This window comes from Rhagoletis zephyria, unplaced genomic scaffold, assembly GCF_001687245.7.
Source record: "Rhagoletis zephyria isolate East Lansing unplaced genomic scaffold, Rhagoletis_zephyria_1.1 Rzeph_scaffold_00191, whole genome shotgun sequence".
In the NCBI taxonomy this organism is placed as follows: domain Eukaryota; kingdom Metazoa; phylum Arthropoda; class Insecta; order Diptera; family Tephritidae; genus Rhagoletis; species Rhagoletis zephyria.
Window position 1 is genome coordinate 340,833 of NW_016157275.1, and position 16,156 is coordinate 356,988.

At 34.6% G+C, this 16,156-nt stretch overlaps 1 protein-coding gene and 1 long non-coding RNA gene across 11 annotated transcripts in view; both read left to right on the forward strand.

The window, feature by feature from the left end:
* The window catches only part of LOC108358004 (CUGBP Elav-like family member 2), a 364,101-nt gene that overhangs the window by 326,626 nt on the left and 21,319 nt on the right, over window positions 1–16,156 (forward strand). The gene's annotated exons all lie outside the window — the stretch shown is intronic.
* Window positions 6,866–7,234, forward strand: LOC108358006 (uncharacterized). The gene is made up of 2 exons (XR_001846692.1): window positions 6,866–6,955; window positions 7,095–7,234. It is a non-coding gene; the product is annotated as an uncharacterized LOC108358006 (long non-coding RNA).

Here is a 16,156-nt window from a genome sequence, read left to right on the forward strand (position 1 = left end):
AGTTTGAATATTTTCACAGGTTCAGAAAACAACGAAAATTAATATTATTCAATTTCTTGAGATTTCTTATTTCTAGGATTTCAAAAACTATCTAAATCCGGGAGATTCTAGAAATTTTGGTAAAATGAAAATATTTTGAAATGTACAAAATTATTGAGATTTTAGAAGTTTTTATATTTTCCAAAATTTTGAGAATTTTATTTATTCNTGTACAAAATTATTGAGATTTTAGAAGTTTTTATATTTTCCAAAATTTTGAGAATTTTATTTATCCTAAAATCCAGCCTAAAATGTAAAAATGTGAAACATCACAAATTGTCGAAAAATTATTACTGTACTTGTGTGTAAAAATAGAAAATTCTTAGAATTCTAAAAGATATTAACATTTTTGAAAAATTCCAAAATTTTTCCACTATTCGGGACTTTTCCAAAATTTTGTATTGATATAACAAAGTTTGATAATTTTAAAATTTTTGAAAATTTTGAAAACATCAACGTCCAAAAATTTTTTGAATCTTCAAGAATGACGAAAATTTTTTTAACTTTCAAAAACGACGAATTATGAGAATATTTTCAACATTCGAAAACTTTTAATTTCGTCTGATCAAATTTGCATATTCCACACTTTTACTTAGAACAAATTTGTTAGAACTACAATTCTCAAAATTTTTGAAAAATAAAAAATTTCTAGAAATCTANCACGAAAATTTTTTAAACTTTCAAAAACGACGAATTATGAGAATATTTTCAACATTCGAAAACTTTTAATTTCGTCTGATCAAATTTGTATATTCGACACTTTTACTTAGAACAAATTTGTTAGAACTACAATTCTCAAAATTTTTGAAAAATAAAAAATTTCTAGAAATCTAGTATTCATTATATTGAATTATTGTGATTTACTAAAATTTCTCAATTCACAATGTTTTGAAAGTTTAGAAAATTTTGAAATTCCACTCAAGTTATTAAAAAGGGGAAACTTCAAGAAATTCAAAACTCTAAAATATTTAAATTGCGGTGATTTTTAAATTTATATACACGATATATGTTGAAAAATTTTTCTTTCAATAAGTTTACAAGTTTTTAAGATATTAAGATAAAACTTACAAAAACTATAATTTTCCCTTATGAATTTTCAATTCTTCACTACTTCAGCAACCAAGTGAAAAACACGAAAAAGGCGGACGAGATTATGTCAAACGTTTTAAAGTTTTCGGATGTTTATATAATCTTAAAAGGACCATGGACTTGGTCACGCCGATTTGGTCAACAATAGTAGTTTCAAGCGTAGTTTCAATAGTATTTACATACATTAACAAAATACAATTAGGGTAAGAAATTCTCATTTTAAGTCCATTTATGCAGTCTTGAAAATCGGAGCGGAATGGTTCATTAGTCACCAAAGAAGCACATTTTTTGCGGTTTCTAAATTTGCCGTTATATGAAAGTAGGGGACGTGCAATAAATATTTTAGTTAATTCCATTATGTGAAAAAGTGACTGTAGGTAAATACAACAGTCCTTAACATATCCTGGGAAATCCTGAGGACTCCCCAATTGGACAATATTGCTTTGCATTCGGCTTGAACGAAAAAAGTCACTCCCTGGCACACGTTTCTGTAATCCGGTTCTTTTATTTAAAAGTTATCTATACAATTGAAGAGATTTTTTTTTTAGAAAAATACCGGAGATTCACTTAAGTTTCTCGATATAACTTTGGTAAAGGTTACTCGATCAGTACGTAATAATTACCAAATTGAAGGCGAGACTTACCGTTACTAATTTAAGATAATAATATGATGAAAATCGTTCAGATTATAAACGAATTATTTTAAAATAAAAAAACTGTTGAACTAAATTTTTTATAATTTTCCTATATTTGAAATTTTTATATTGTATGCGTAAACATAAGTGAACTAATTACTGTTTCTAGAAGTTGTGCCTTTTCAGTGTTTCCATGCCAATTTGCATAAACAAAATTTTTCCACGATGGAAAATAATGGCTTTTCTATTAGAGCTACCGAAATTGTTCCTAAATTTGCAAAAATTCGCAAACTATAGCTAATATTAAAAAAAGATTAGAATATTTGGATGTGTTAGTCTTAACTTGTACAACTTATGAATAAATAAATAAATCTTCAGGACTTTAAATATACAAACGCGATAACTTATTATTAACTTTAAATTATTACAAGCATACATTAAACACAACTTACACTCTTGATTGTGCCTGGTGGGCTAATTAGGCGTAAAGAAATAAAAGTTAAACAAGTGAAATTTTAGGCAAATGAATATAAACATAAGAAGTAGACAATTAAAAATACCGTAATTGTAAACAAAAAACATACAAACAACAATACACGGAACATTGAGCAGTAAGACAATATATATATGTACAAACATATGTACATGTAAAAGCAAAGCATTTTATTGTTATTCTATGAAGGTATGTTGGGGAAACGCAACGAATGTTGATTATGGAAGGCGGAACGGAACACCTACGTTGAGGATTGTTGTTGCCGATTTAACACCAAATTGCGATACACATGTGCGCAATTGTCTGTGTCCGTTTTAAAGTTGATCCTTCTCTCATTAGGGGTGTTCGTAATGTGTAACATTTCCAAAATAAGAAAAGAAATATAACAAATTAATAAATTAATTAATAAAAACGCATATTTTGAAACTGTATAGTTTTTTACGTAAATACATAAGAGTCTATGTAAGAGCAGGCAAACTCACAGATGCTTAGCCAAAAACAAGACAAAAAAGGAAACATATCACACTTCGTTTAGGTAGCACCAGGGTTGTTGCGAATATTCGCATTCGCAACCGCGGAAGTTCCGCATAAATTTGAACATTCGCATTCGCAATAATCAATGCGGAATGCGAATATTGTGCAAGTGCGGTGATAAAACGTATATTTGGCAAACAAAAAATGTTAGCTAAAATTTTTTTGCCTGTGGAGATGCTACGTTAAGACTGTCCCCTATGTCGACCTTCTTTCGTAATTTATGTTCAACGGCTGACTATAACGAGAGTCGACTATTTGCGCATTAAAAGATTACCTTTAATTACGTAAGAATTATTTAACTATCGAATATTATTTGTCAAAGGTCTGTTGAAAAAACTGGATGCATCGCTAGTATTTTTCTAATTTTTCCTAAAAAAGTTCAATTATTTTTTTCTCATAAAACTTATTATTCTTAAACTCGTTTCCTTTTATTAGTCTTTCAGCTCGAAAAGAAAAACATTTATTTTAATTTTGTGTAAATTGTCAAAATTAGCACGCATCGAAATAAAGATCAAATTATATGTAAATAAGTCGACAGCCAAGTTCTCAAATTAAATAAGAATTAATTCAAGGTGAATTATATATATATTGAGGAGTTGGACTTGGCAGGTAATATATCGTTAGTATAGTAGGGAAAGGGCTTAACTAACATCGTCGCTGAAAAACATAAAGCCGTAACTAACTAAATATCCGCTAAACTAGGCCAGATATTTTTTAAGTTCGAAATAAAAGTCTTTCCGGATAGTAAACAAACCGCTTATCCAAATTAAACAAATTTGGTACCAAATAAAAGAGGACCCAAATAGCTTTTAAACAGAAATAACGATCGAAGGCTACCACTTCTATTTATATTTTTTTTAATAATATAATACAAAAGAAATACATATACCTGACCCAAGGTTTGTTCGATGGTAGTTAAAAAACATTTTTAATTTAAATATTGTTCAATAGCTGGCTTTCTGCTGGCTTTCCTCGTTTAAATATTTCAGTTTTAAAGCTATTTTAGTCCTCTTTCAGCTGATACCACACTTGTTAAATTTAGGACTTTTATTTTCGACTTAAAAATATCTGGCCAAGTTTAGCTGTTGTAACTGTTTAATAAGGTCCCTGATACATATGTATGTTGAAAATTTGCGTTCATTCGCCTCAAAAGATATATCAAAACACATTGAGCGCATGGAATGGAACAACAAAATGGATTTGAGGGCTTTTGGTACGGACAGCGGTGAGTAATTAATTGTGACTGCCTGCAACAAGGAAAAGCCGAGCTCATCTAACTAATAAGAGACACTAATTACAAGGTATTCATTATAGGCGAACCTTTCCAAGAAGTCACTCGGGAACTAAGCAAATCTTAGACCTTTATCGTCCGTGATTCCATAATTCAAAAACACGATTTTAAACAAGATTTTAAACTAATTCTGCTGGCAGCCACGACTTTCAAAACAGATTTTTTTCGAAATTTTCATTCCTAGGAAATAGTAGTAGCAAATAGCATATCCACATATTCACAACCTCGCTATAAGCGCACATTTTTCAAACCAGTCACAGAAGAAAGGATTAAAAATGAATTACAAAAACTTAAATCGAAAAACGTTCTCCAAATTCTGAAACAACCAAACGAATTGGTGCTCCAAATTGGAACATAACGGCGTTTAAACAGCGATCTTGCTAGGTGACGCTAGATTGTGAAGATGAAAGTCAGGAGGATACATCCGACCTTTGCAGCCTTGATGCAATTCCCAAAAAGGAATGGTTGCACCGCAATAAAAAAAGAAATATAACTGAAAGTCCTCTCAACTGGTGCAGCGTCAATCGAAAAGAATTTACAATTTTGTCAAGTTTCAAGTTTTTCAAGTCTGTCGCCTCAGTTATTTAGTGGCGCAGGTTTGATTTACGACCCGTTAGGAAACCGGCTGTAACCCGAAAAGGCAGCAAAATTACTCCTTCTACTAAATAAAAAAAAAAACATTATTAAATATTAATAACTTTTCCATTTCTTATTTACCTAAATACCCTAATGTACTCACCAAAATTATTTCTTAAAAATATTTGACATCCGCATTCGCATTCGCATCCGCGGATGTTAGCTTTTAAACATCCGCATCCGCATTCGCATCCGCGGATGCCTAAAATTCCACATTCGCAACATCCCTAATAAGCACTTCTGAACTTTTGTTTTTGTAAAACACTTCAGCATAGGAAGTGCGCGGTCACACATGTACTTATCTACATTTGGGTATGTACTCATACAAAGCAAGCTCTACTTCAGTTTGGTTCTACTTCAGTTTTATTCTGTTGTTCTTTTGCCTGTTGGGCAGCAATCGTTCGAATCACAAAACCTTTCGCCAGTGTAACAGTTGATTTGTTATGCGTGTGAAGGGAAGATACAGTGCTTGAAATGAGAGCTGCTGGTGTGCAATCCATTTATGTAGTGCTCAGTATATCCAGTAAAAAAACTGTGGTGAAGTCCTTTATGGGGATAAAGTTTCCAGAGGTGAAATTTCAGGTAGCATACAATTTCTTACACGCATGGTTGCAGCACCAATGCAAGAAACTTAAGAGNTGGGGATAAAGTTTCCAGAGGTGAAATTTCAGGTAGCATACAATTTCTTACACGCATGGTTGCAGCACCAATGCAAGAAACTTAAGAGATATTAAAAAAAAATATGCGTATAGTGCATTAATTTTTGAAAGAAATACCATATAATGTATATACTCTGATTAATAATATGAAAAATGGATAAGAACCACCATTTAATGTTATATTTGATGCAAATTAATTTTGACACTCGGGACGCTCTGCGCATTTCCACTGAATAATAGGTTTACTTAAAATTACATCCCTGGTCCGTCTTCTTTCTGTATTGCATCGTGGTGAATTCACATTTCTCAGAAATTTGACAACAAAACAAAACGAAGTGAGTATTTTTTGTGCTAATTTTTTCGATTTCTATTGTTTAATGTAAATTGTATGTCTTTTTAGGATATGTTGAGGCAAAAAAGAAGGCGCAGTTGGAAAATGAAGTGATTAGTACGAAGTAGCAGCGCAGGCAAGATAGAATTTGGGAAAGTAAGTGCCTGGTTGCAGCATATCTATGTATTAAAAAAGTAATTAATTAAATGAAATTGTGTTTAATAGAATTGTTATTAATCGAGTGGCGTTAGTTAAGAGGTGCTCCACACATTTGGCGAACTTTTTTTCGCCTTCTCAACGTGCTAAGTTACAAGTTAAGATGACTGCCTCCACGGCCGGTAGGAAGCCCGAAGCAAAGGGCAAACAACCTTCCAGGAAGCCGCCTGCTGTCCCCAAGTCGTAGCTGAAGTTCAGCAAGAAGCAGGTCAGCAAACGTGCTACCCTGATCAAGCGTAAACTAAAGCGCTCTACTGTGATTGCACTCCGCAAACGTGGAAAATTGATGCATCTGAGAAATATCAAGCAAAATATCTCCGTGGTGGATGCCGTGAGAATAAGTTGCGCCGCCTGGCAAAGAAACGCGGCTCATTCTACGTGCCTGCGGAAGACAAATTGGCTTTTGTGATCTGTATCCGCGGTATCAACAAAGTTGCACCAAAAGAGCGACAGTTTGTTCCGTTTTCGCCACATTAACCACGGTTTGTTCATCAAATTTAGCCATTAATATGCTACGCATTGCCGAATCCTATATCACATGGGGTTATCCAAATCTTAAATCAGTTCGTGAATTGATCTACAAACGTGGAATTGTCAAGCACAACCATCAACGTGGCCCAATCTCTGACAACTTTGTGATCGAACGCAAATTGCACAAAGCGCACGATATTAAGTGCGTTGATTATTTAGCGCACGAAATATTCACTGTTGGATCCCAGTTCAAGAAAGCATCCAACTACCTGTGGCCATTCAAGCTCAACACCAACCGGTGGCTGGCGAAAGAGGGCTAATCACTACGTTGGTGATTTCGGTAACCGTGAAGATAAGATCAACAAACTGCATGCGCAAGATGGTTTAAAGAAATTTTTTGGTGTCCAAGGTGGAGTATTTTTATTTCACAAAAAAAAATATATAAGGAAAATGTTTTTTTTTTTTTTGTAACTTTCTGAAGGTTTAACCCGCAAATATGCCAAATGGAACGCAGCTTATATTCACGATTCCTTGAATAATGTCGGAATTCCATTGCCGTTTGTAAAGGCTCCATTCCACAAATTTACCGCCCTATTCCCTCAACACTGACAAAATTCATCATATGGCTATTGCCACAATTACTGCGCCTAAAACACAATATAAACATTGTTTCGCCGTTTAATTTGTTTTGGTTTTTCAGCTCATTAACGATGCACCCAGGATTGCATTTACCGTCTATGAAAATATTCATGAAGCGTTCCAAAATTAGCTCCGAGCAACTAAAAGTTGGTTAAGCTTAAGTGAAATAGTTTTTTATTAAATATTTATTCCTGGTATTTATTTAAAAAAAAAATCAGGTCAATATTAATGTATGAAATGAAGTAAATAAAAATCTAAGAATATAATTCTTGAATGTTTTGTCATAGAGCCGTTATTAAATAAAGACATAACCGTGTCGGGCATTGCTTCTGACGTATATAGAATTAAGGCATTAGAGAGAGATTAGGTTTGTATAGTAACTTCTCCAGTAAAACATTGCAGCCAAAGCGTAAAAGCAAAATAGAGCGTAAAATTTACAAGAAGAGAAAACTAGCAGAAAAAGTTACTGAACGCAAAACTAGTAAAAACTTGCAAATGAATAGTTGTTGCACCCTTTTGATATTCTGCTGTAAACATTTTACTATTTATAAATCAGTTTTAAACTGTTTGCTTTCCACACAAGCACTTACACAGTCTAGTACATAATTAATATTTTGATTTCCACTCATTTTACTTTTGTTTGTGCTAAACCAAATCAACAAATGGCGGCTTTTGACATTTATTCTTCTTCTTCTTCTGCTAGCTAATTTCTGCTAGTAAAAATTTCACTAGCAAGAATTTGCAGCTCTCCCGTGTTATTATGCTCTCGATTCAGTGCTCTCTTGCAAATTTTTTGGGTTATCATACACTTTTCCATTAAAAATTTGCAGGTTCCAGTACAAGTTAGTACTGACTATTGGTTACTATACAAACCTAGTATTATACAAGCTCAACGTGGTAATTTAGATATACTTACATATGTATGTATTTACCTGTTACTCGCCTGGCATATACTTCAACTGCGAAAATAATGACATAATTTATTTAGATGCATATTTTAGCTAAATGTTATATCGTCGGCTAGATAAAAGATCGTTGCATGTTACTTTCGGCAGGTTTCTCAGAAACTCGACTACATATTTTCTCCAAAGTGTTGAAGAATGCTATGTACTAGTTCACGAAATTCTTAATTATCTTATTTTTTAGTTTACTGTCAACCATTTATGAGTTTAATAAAATTTTTTTCGTATACGCCAAATGTGATAATATTTTTTATAAAGTAACGATACTTTACACTAATCAGCCTAATCGTGAGTCTCGCCCAAACAAAAAAAAAAATCGGCAGATATGTTTTCTTTCACCCACCCGTAGTGAATACACGGAAACGAAAAGTGAAAAGGTAGCTCGGTTCGAGAAAATGAAACTCATGATGACGCTGAATATGTCGGAAATTAAAGCAGATATTTAAAAACAGATGACGCTATCTTGATTAGTTTAGTACGACAGCATTACTAACGTAATTTGTACCAAATGACTTTAGTCAATTACTCGGAAACTAAAGAAGATATCCAAAAAAATGTTAAAAAAACGAAATATCCGATTTTAAAATATATAACTGCATCTTTAACTAAAAACTGTCAAAATAACGCTTACGGAAATTTTCCATCCAAGCGACGATATTTGAATGTTACTGGCATAATTTCGAGCCTGTATGTAAAATTTCGGGAAAATGTTAAGAAGTATATTCATATGCTGAAAAGATATTTTCGCAGACTCACAATTTATTTAGAGTATATCATCAACCTTATTTCCAATTCTATGAATAAATAGCTCCCATAACTTAATTTGTGCATTCGGTATATTTCACAATTAACTTAAATACTAAATTACAAATATTTGTTCAACATTATATATACATTTATATTTCAGCTAAACCTGAGATGTTCAATCGCACTGCAATATTTTTCTATCCATTTTTACAGCGCTAAAATAATTTTCACCACATAAAATTGCTGCACAACACCCTTTTTGACGAAAAAGCGTTGCTTGCAACACTAGTCCTTTATGGGGACCAAATTTGGTGGAAAAAAGTTGCTAAGTTTGTTTACTGGATATACTGAGATGTAGTGCTTGTGCAGCTGTTTAATAGGAAGTTAATGCGTTATTATAGTGACCACTCGCGGCATCTCGAAATAGCATCGCTTTAGTAAGCAACTAAAAGGGGTATAAGTGTATTTGACTCAGTCACAGAACAGTAAAGATATTTGACCAAATAACTAGTTTGTGCAAATGACCATTTAAGAAATATTATTGTCCGTTAAACGTGCAAAACGGCGTCCCTTGGCGCTATTTGACTTCTTCGAGTAGTAGGAATGCGTCGGTCATCGACTTTATATGTATGCATGTATCATTCATTAGGGTGTCTGTAAGGATGCAAAAAACTCGAATCAAACATTTGTCGAAAAGGTTAACAACCGAATTTTTTTCATCGCTAACCTATCAACAATTATAACACAGGCCAACAAAATTTAAACAATGTTATAATGACCCTAAAGATATTAGATAGGCTCTAGTTTTCGATCAACTTAGTTAAAGTGCCGAAAACGCGTTTTTGAACATTTTTGGAGTTTTGTAAAACAATAAATTGATGCAATATATCTATCTGTGTGGAAGGATATGAAAGCCTAAACACTGTCCTTTTATACTCAAAACCAAAAAACGAGGGGTTAACGGCCTTTATCCATATACTGCAGAAATTCCTATACCAATTTTTGAAGTACGACTCGAGGTTTCATGGATTAATCACCAAATACCGATGGACACTGACTCTAGCAGTTGAACTGAAGATGAGGAAGACACCTTTATACTCAAATTGCTTGAAAACTAGAGCCAAGTACAAATTTTCAACATCCGATTCGGGCTCTACGGTACAAATCTTAAAAGAATCGGCTGTGACTGCAGAATAGTTCGGTCGTGTTTTCTATCGCTCTGTGTTTATTTTCATTTATCTCGCAATAATGTCTTTATGTACTAATTGTACGGCCCATTGTGGGCTGAAAGATAAAATCTTAAACGCGATTTCGGATTTGGAAAAATTAAAAAGCATTTTTATCGCATTAATTGAACCAGCAAATGATAATTCTATTTCGCCGGCTCCTGCTACTAGTGGAAACAAAAGAACGACGCGTTCGCAAGCAAAAGCTAGTGATAGTGTTGTTGCTCAGCCTGGTAAATTGCCAAAGCGCGCTTTCACTGCGCCATCTAATGATGCTGTTGCTGACTCTAATACCGTGGCAGTACGAAAAAGTTCTGAAATGCATTGTGTTGCTGATGCGCCGGGTATAAATACTGGTTATACCGCTCTTGATGTAGTTGATACTAATACCGGTTTTTCAACTACTCCTAGTAGTAATACCGGTTTTTCTGCTGCTGTTGCTTTTACTCGCTCGCCAACTACTCCTGGTAATAACATCGGTTTTTCTGCTTCATCTCTTCCGCCTGCTTGTACTTCTCCCTGTTCACCAACTGCTGGCCCCGCTAACGCTGTGCCTACGTATGCCGCTGCTGCGGCTTTGGCGAACAATGCTAGGTTGAGCAACGCACAAGCGAAAAACGCAACTAACAATGCGCAAGCAAATAATGCACAGTGGTCCGCTATGGATAAAAAGCGTACTCATAAGAGACATAGGCGGTGTGTATTTGGGTCAAATGAGAACTCGGAGCTGGGAGTTGTTGTTCGCCGCAAATGGCTGCACTTATCATCGTTTTTGCCTACTGTAAGGACTGATGACATCATTGGCTATGTGGCTAAATATGCAGCTATCGATAAGAAGACAATTGTATGCTATAAACTGGTCAAAAAGGATTCTGATTTGGAAACTATTAAGCACATTAATTTCAAGCTTGGAGTTTCAGAATCTGACTACTCAAAAATTCTGTCATCGGATATTTGGCCCTCCAACGTTGCTGTCCGGCCTTTTGATTTTTTTCAAAAAGATGCCCAGCCGCAGCCCAAGAAGTAAAAAGTCATTCCACCTCTGGTGATCGGAAAATAAGTATCTATCACCAAAATACTTCGGGACTCAGGACAAAATCCGAATCTGTCTACATTCTCAGCTCACAATTGGATTATGGCTGCTTCGTTCTGACAGAAACCTGGCTGAATGCTAACTTTTTCGATGCGGAGTTCTTTAATCCAGCTCTCTTTGACGTTTTTCGCAAAGACAGAGATTTTGCTAAAACTGGTGTTAGTAGGGGTGGTGGTGTACTGATAGCTGCGCGCAGATATCTTCGAGCTTCTTTTTATCCGCTGCTAGATGCCAACTCCCTGTTGGATCAGCTTTGTGTAAAATTACATGGCACCTGTGGTGTGCTGTACATTTGTGTGTCCTACATTCCGCCGGGCAGCTGTGATGTCATATACAAGGCACATGTTGACAATATACTGGCACTCCACGAGAAAATTGGAAACAGCCAACTTTGTGTTTTAGGTGACTTTAATTTATGTAATATTTCCTGGAGCTTTATTGATAACAATATTTTCCTCACCCCATCAAATGTTACTACTTTATCTGAATCATATTTAATTGATAATTTATTATGTATTGAATTATTTCAAATCAATGGTTTTTTTAATGAGTTAAACCGAATTTTAGATTTAATATTTATTAGCTCTAATATAAATTTCAAGCTCTCTCATGCGGCCAGTTACATCTCCCCTCCAAATCAGCATCATAGCCCTATGGTTTTGGAGTTTGAATTTTACCAATATTTTGAATTACCGACTGCTAGTCAGACGGTTGCTTTTAACTACTCTTGTTGTAATTTTGCTGAATTGAATAATTTGTTTGATTTGGATTGGTCCCAGCTCTTTGGAAATGTGGATGTAACTGGTTGCAATGATATGNATTGGTCCCAGCTCTTTGGAAATGTGGATGTAACTGGTTGCTACGATATTTTTAAGTCTAAACTTTGTGATATTTGTGTGGGTCACATCCCAATTCTTAATTCGAAAACCGCTAAGCGTCCATGGTTTACTAAAGAACTCAAACGTATAAGGAATAAGAAGAATAAGTTCTACAAAAGACAAAAGCATTCCAACGATGTTAATTTGCGTGAGCGTTACGTGTTTTATAGAGCTGAATTTAACAGGATCAATAAATCTTTGTATAGGATTATATTCGCGGTGTAGAAAGCAATATTAAATCTAATCCCAAGTTCTTCTGGAGTTATATTAAATCAAAGAAAAATTGCTCTAATATACCTGCATCGGTCCAGCTTAACGGGGTGTCAGCCAACTCCATCTCCGAAGCTGTTAATCTTTTTGCTGATTTTTTTTCTTCCAACTTTATTTCAGGTAATTCTGATAATGATTTTATTCCTGAAGATCTTTTGTCAAATTTAGATACTCCCATTAACTTCGGGAAATTAAAGTTGACAGACGAGGATGTAGCTAATGGCATTAACCAGCTTAAACTATCCACTAACACTGATGTAGACGGCCTCTCGGTTATTTTATTTAAAAGTTGTCCTTCACTAATTGCGCCTTTGAGGCACATTTTTAACATGTCTCTATCTGCCGGAGTTTTCCTCGATGACTGGAAATTGACTTTTATTACGCCAATTCTTAAAAGTGGTAACAAAAATTGTATTGAGAATTATAAGCCGATTTCTAAGCTTACCAATGTCTCAAAACTGTTTGAGTCCATAGTAAAAGATACAATTTACTTTGCTGTTAAACATTTATTATGTCCCAACCAACATGGGTTCGTGCCGGGCAGATCTACGTTAACCAATTTAGCTGCTTTTACAGAGGACTGTTTGGAAACCTTTCAAAAGGGATTCCAAATTGACGCTATATATACCGATTTCTCTAAGGCTTTTGACAGGGTGCCTCATCGAATATTGATAGCTAAACTTGAAGCCCTGGGCTTTCATTCAGAGTTTCTGAAGTGGATCACATCCTATCTATATAACAGACGCTGTGTTGTTCGTTTGGATAATGTATCGTCTTATTCTTTTGTCTCCTCCTCTGGTGTTCCCCAGGGTAGTGTCTTAGGTCCGTTATTATTTGTTATCTTTATTAATGATATATCTTCCTGTTTCTCAAAGTGTAAGTTTCTTCTATATGCGGATGACCTGAAGATATACTATGAAATTAAAAATAGAGAAGACTCATTGATTCTCCAGGGTGAGCTTGATAATTTGTACTGTTGGTGTGCGCGTAATCGTTTGTCCCTCAATATTGGTAAATGTCATTATACCTCTTTTGCAAAAGTGATTAGTATTGTTCCAACCTCTTACTGTTTTTCGAATGTCCCGCTAAAATCAATTACTGATTTTAAAGACTTGGGTGTTTATTTTGACTCCAAGCTCACCTTCACCACCCACATAAACTTTATTGTTTCTAAATCATTCGCGATGTTGGCCTTTATTCGTCGCAACTGCTCGTCATTTTCCGATCCTTATACTCTCAAACTGTTGTATTCGTCTTTAGTTCGGTCGAGGTTAGAATACGCTGTATTTGTTTGGAGACCTTTTCATACAGTTCATGTGAACAGATTGGAGTCTGTTCAGAGGGCTTTTATACGCTTTGCTTTGCGTCCGTTGAAATTTGTAGACCCTATTCCGTCCTATCGTTCTCGTTGTTTGTTGATAAATCTCATGTCCTTAGAGTCCAGGCGTACTTTGTTATCGATGTGCTTTGTCTTTGACATAATTGTAGGCTCTATAGATTGCTCGCACCTCCTTATGAAAATTCGTTTTAATGTTCCCTCACGTATTCTTCGTTGTAATTAATTGTTTTTTGTGGGTGTTGTTAAAACTGTTTATGGTATTAATGCTCCTTTAAGGAGGACTCTCTCCCAATTTAATGCTTATTCTTCATCTTTAAACTTCGATTTTTCTTACTCAAAGTTTACTTTTAAGAATTTACTCATAAGGCACTTGTCATAAGGGTTTCCCTTATTCTATGTACATATTTGTCATATAGTCAGTAAGCGTCCTGTTTGTTGATACTAATAATAATAAATAAATAAATAAATAATATTTTAGTCAACATAAATTTTGCTAGCCTGTGTTCTGTTCTCTTAGATGAAGGTTTCAGCTTCCGAATTTTGTTGGGCAGTGTAATTATCGAAAAGAAAATTTCAAACTTTGCGATAGAAATCGTTACAAAATTTTTATAGAATAGGAAACTCGAAAAACTTGTCGCAAAGTTGCAATATCGATCCGAAATTTGTCGTTAACTGGTTACAGAATAGCACCACAGGTTTCCCATCTCGCTAATATTGGCTGTGGCGGAAGAGCGATATTGGGAAACATGGTCTTAAAAGCTTCAACGCGCAAAGCAGATTTTAAAAATATTTTTTTCCATTCGATATTAAATCGTCAACATCACTGAAGCTCGCACTTACATCTTCGGCCACTCGGTGCATTGCCTGCCAAACAAGTAACGTGCAGTAACTTTGGGTAAAATACCTTCAGCGCCTTTGCTGATTATACCATATCGAGCCCTAACCGCCAAAAAAAAACGTAAGCGACGTATTTTTCAAAAATTTTCTTTTTGATGCAGAAATGCTCGTAGAGCATCTAGATGTTATTAAGCATCAAAAAGAAAATTTTGAAAAAAATGTCGCTTACGTTTTTTGGCGGTTGGGGCTCGAAATATGGCGCTGCGCGATTGATATTAAAATAATTTTCCTCGAAATCAGTACCCATTAATTGCATGGCATCATTAAATGCTCTTGCAATTGTGGAGCGATTCGTCCGTTTTAGACAAACGGCATTTAAAAAAAAAAATGCGTGTGTATCATCGTACACATGATAGAAGTGAAACTTCTTAAAAAGGTGTGAGTACCAGGTACCTACTCACGAAATTGGATGTGTAAACATATGTTTACGGTTCGGCAAACCATTAGGCGATTGAGTTACATACATAGGTTTGGTTAGAAACTAAACAATAATTTCATTTCGTCTTATTAATTTTCTGATATACATATAATTTATTTATTCATTTTCCGGTAATACCACCTTACATGAATTCGCGCTTCTAGCATCCATAGGACCGGGTTGTAATGGAAGTAATTGTATGTTTAACAAATAAATGAAAGTGTTTATAATGCAATCCTTACGAATTCGCCATTACCAAGGCACTAAGTAACGTACGCACTCTTGTTTGCGAAATGCATTTATTAAGTTGAAAGAAGACAAATTCCTTTGTTCGGCATTTATTCTTACTCGTTTTCTATCTTCCAAGGCGAATTCAGATATTCTTATCACGAATTCATATATTCATGTGGTAGCAAGAGTATAAAAACATAAAATTACCTTGTAAATTAAAAGCATTAGTATCAAATGTATGCGTACTCCAATTCACGAAATCATTTCATCTGAGTAAAATTTAAGTTCATAAGCTCTATTTCGCGTTAATTGAAATCATGAAATGGTATTCATTCATTCAATTTCTACTCAAATGCATGAAATGATTTCATGAATTGGCCTACGCATAGTGGTAGTAAATGACAGAATGAATTACAACAAACANTTGGATGTTTTGCCCACAAACATTGCAATTTTGCGAGCACTCTCATTGTAAAATCTCATTTTTCCAATTTCATAGTTTCGGCTTACATTTATAAATTCAACGAAAGCACGAACCTATTTCGGCTGAGTTATCCATTTTCGGTTATTTAGTGCACAAGATAAACGCAAATTAAATAAGTTTCTACAACATGGCCATTAATGTAGCGATAAGTTGTACAACTTGCCAGAAAATCCAAATTTTTTGATCTTTCATACAACCAAGACATAAATTCATTCAACAGGCCCACAAACGGTGCAATCTAGAGCAAAACAACACCAAGTTGAACCAACGGTCGCTACGTTTATGGCTTTCTTAAAGAAACATCGGGCGAAAATTTCGACTGCTCCTGTAACACTACCTTATATAAGTTGGCCTTGCTATCATCCTCACATATGTTCATCAGAGTATACCAACGAAGGACGAGTTAATACAAGGAGATAGCAAGAGCACAAAACTGCTCTTGAAAATTACACGCACAATGACAAACATGAACAAATGTACAACAAACACATAATTTTTAACAATCAGTCTTGAAAGCAATTTTTATCGCATTCTCTTTTGTGTTTTCTCTTTGCTTCCACACGCGTCAAGTTTTATTG